The 3,638-nt window shown below is 38.3% G+C and overlaps 1 non-coding gene across 1 annotated transcript; it reads left to right on the top strand.

The window, feature by feature from the left end:
- The first annotated feature begins 2,565 nt into the window (after positions 1-2,565).
- Positions 2,566-2,672, top strand: LOC128032696 (small nucleolar RNA R71). The gene has a single exon (XR_008188974.1). It is a non-coding gene; the product is annotated as a small nucleolar RNA R71 (small nucleolar RNA).
- Positions 2,673-3,638: the final 966 nt, after the last annotated feature.

Raw genomic sequence — 3,638 nt, forward strand, 5'->3', positions numbered from 1 at the left:
ATTAAATCAAGGATCTCATCACACACACATATATCAAACATTTAAATTATCAACATATTAGATAAGCCATGTATCGCATAACATAGAGATGAGATTTTCACACATGTCATCATCACATACATCATCACATCACAACACATGCCTTTCATGAAACTAATGTGTTAGGATCACTTGGGTTTCTTCTTGATGAGTTTTTCAACTCCTCTTTGAGGACTTAATGTACTCTCAATTAATTATTTTATATCATATTATTAAAATTAAAGTGAACATATTACGCAAAAATTAAAGGTTTAACTCTCACACCTTATTTGTAGATCTAATTGCCACAATCCTTTTTTAATGATTTCACTAGATCTATCTCGCAAGAAAATCTAACACATAAGTAACGTTTATTCATTAAGATCCTTTGATAATATTTTCTTCACTTAAAAGATCGATTATTAAAAGTCTCATGAATGCTTACCCCACGATTTAAGACTCTCGAAAGGAGGATTTCTAATTGCGAAGTTAGGGGTCTCCCCTTCAAATATCGTTTGCCCCTTCAAAGTCAATATGAAATTGCATTAGTATGATAATAATTAAATAATAATAAAATATTATGTTGACACTATGGAACTATACCATTCGGCCAAGATATGAAACCTCTAAGTGAAGGATTTTACGATCCAAATAACCACACTTACACTTGATTCAATACAAAATAGTCGATGAATCGAGGAGAGAATGATATCTATGATTTTTGTGATCTAAAATGATTGATAGAGTGAAGAAAAAATGTGAGTTTAATCAATTAAAGAGTCGACAAGTGAAAGAAGAAGAAAATAGAAGAATCTCGGTCACTGGTGATGGCAACAATAGTGGTCTAGTGGCGGCAACGATGGTAGCTCGGTAGTGGTTCGACGATGGTGTAGTGGCAGTCCAACTGTGGTGGGCTATGGGGTTTTAGTGGAAAAGAGGGGGGAAAAGAGTAAGAAAAGAAAATAAGGTGGAGGAGGAGAAGGGTTCATGGAGGCTTGTGGCGATGATCGACGATAGAAGGGAGGAAGAGCGAGGTGGGGTGGTGCTTATGGTGGCTAAAAGGTGTGTTGAAGGTGGTACAAGGGTCAGTTGTGGTGGAGGAAGAGTAAAGACTAAAGAAAAGTGGTGGTGGCTCTTTCTTTTCAAGTTGAAGCATAACTGTAGTTGGTCTAACTTCTCCTATCCCCAACTTCCAAAATATTGACATAGGCATCAAGTTGATACTTGCACCTAAGTTACATAATGCCTTACCACAATATGTTGCTCTAATGTTGCAAGGTATGGTAAAACATCTAGGATCCGTCAATTTTGGGGGTAGTTTGTCTTGAAGATATGCACTGCATTCCTTCGTTAGAGCTACCGTCTCAAATTCTCCAAGTCTTCGTTTCTTAGACAGGATATCTTTCATGAACTTGATGTAGTTCGGCATTTTCTCAAGTACTTCAACCAACGTGATGTTGATGTGAAGTTGCTTCAGTACGTCATGGAACTTCTTGAATTGAATCTCCTACTTTTGTTTCTGAAGTCTTTGAGGGTAGGGTGGTGGTGGTTTCATTACTGGGATTGATTCTGGTTGATTCGTCTTTGGCTGCAATTCTGCATCTAACGACATTGTTAGTTGATCAGAATTAGCTGGTCCTGAGGTTACTTTGTCAGGTTTTGCAGATTCTGATTCTAGTGAAATTGGAATTTCAACACTTGGTTGAACTTCTTCTGAGTCTTGAGTGTCAGCTGGCTCCTTTTCAACTTCGACAGTGTTGGGCTCTACTCTCTTTCCACTCCTCAATGTCAACGCTTTACAATGTTCCTTCCCCAGATTTCTTAGATTCTCCGTGTCACTAGGTAGAGCACCTTGTGGTCAGTTCCTGAGTTTAGTAGCAAGCTGACCCACTTGATTCTCCAAATTCCTTAAAGTGGCGTCGTTTTTCACCATGTATGCCTTCAATAGATTCTCTAAGCTATTGGATGGTTCCGCTTGGGTTGGTTTCTAAACTTGTTGGGGGAAACTAGGCGGCTAAGTTGGTCTAGGTTGGCGTAAGTGTTACTGGTTCCAGCCCCTTAGTTACTCTAGGAAAAATTCGGGTGATTTCGCCACGATGAGTTATAAAATTTGGATTGCAGTCCTTGACTCCCTCGATTTTGGTTTTGGTTAGCCATATAATATATGGATTCGGGGTTCGATGGACATTCTTCAAACAAATGTCCTTCCCTGCAGTACACACAGCTATATTCTCAAATTGGTTAAGTGGTTGGGCCGTAAAACTGTTAGACCCATTAGTGGTAAGATTCTTAAGCATTGAGGATATTGAAGATACCTGAGATGCGAGTGAAGTGAGAGCGTCCACTTCATGTATTCCAGTGACTCGCCTTCCTCACGTTGCTCGATTGGTTAGCCATTTATAATTTTTGCTGGCAATCCTCTTAATAATTTCGTAAGCTCCATTATAAGACTTAAAAAGAAGAGCACCATTAGCAGAGGCGTCCACTACCATCCTCGTGTGAGCGTTGAGACCATTATAGAATGTCTCAAGTTGAATGCAATGTGGGATTCCATGATGAGGGCACATTTGCAATAACTCTTTGTACCTTTCCCATGCCTCATATAAGGACTCATCATCCATTTGTTGGAAGGTAGTGATCTCATTCCTCAACTTGGCATTCTTTCTCGGCGGGAAATGCTTCATGAGGAATCTCTCGGCTAACTCTTGCCATGTAAAAATGAAGTTTGGTGGCAATGAGTTCAACCAGGCATGAGCTCTGTCCCTTAGCGAATATGGGAACAGCTTCAGTCGTAATGCATCTTCGGGTACTCCGGCTAACATGAAAGAATCACTCACTTTCATAAATATTCTTAAGTGAAGATGAGGATCTTCAGTAGGTATTCCACTAAATTGGCCCACAGTCAGAAGCATCTGGAACATGACTTGCTTCAGCTAGAACTGTTGTCCTCGTTTTCGGGTCTCCTAATACCCGGATTAAGATCGTTAAATACTGGCACGACATACTATTGTAAATCTCTATCCCTATCATCAGCAATAAGGATAGGATTCTAAGAAAGGTTTGCTCCATTTCTTTGATTCATATTCTCAAAGTTTATCTCTTCGGCCCTTCTCTGGTTCGCTTGTCTTCTTTGCTGTCAAAAGGTTCGTTCTATTTCAGGGTCCACAGGGAATAAGTCGATAATCTGGTCAATACTCATAAACACCTGAAATAATCATAGAAAAATTAAGTAAGTAAAGATTTAAACAGAAAAATAAATAAACCAAAATGGAAAAACAAATTCACAAATGATGGCTTTTTTAAGACAGTCCCCGGCAACGGCGCCAAAAACTTGGAATGACGAAAATGTGCAAGTGTACACAATCGCAACAAGTAATAAAGTGACAAGTAAATGTCGAGTTACCGTACCCACAAGGAATGTAAAAAGGAATATTTATTAAATTAATGTTAAAACACTTTAGTGATGGAAAATATTTTGGTTTAAAGATGATTAAAAACTAAGGGTTAAAAACTAAGCAAAAAAAATTTAAAAATAAAAAGGTTCTAATGCACGATTTCAAATAAGGTTTAATCAAGATGATATAATTGTGTTGAATTAATTACATTCCTTTAACTCAGAA

This window comes from Gossypium raimondii, chromosome 1 (genome assembly GCF_025698545.1).
Source record: "Gossypium raimondii isolate GPD5lz chromosome 1, ASM2569854v1, whole genome shotgun sequence".
NCBI classification, from domain to species: domain Eukaryota; kingdom Viridiplantae; phylum Streptophyta; class Magnoliopsida; order Malvales; family Malvaceae; genus Gossypium; species Gossypium raimondii.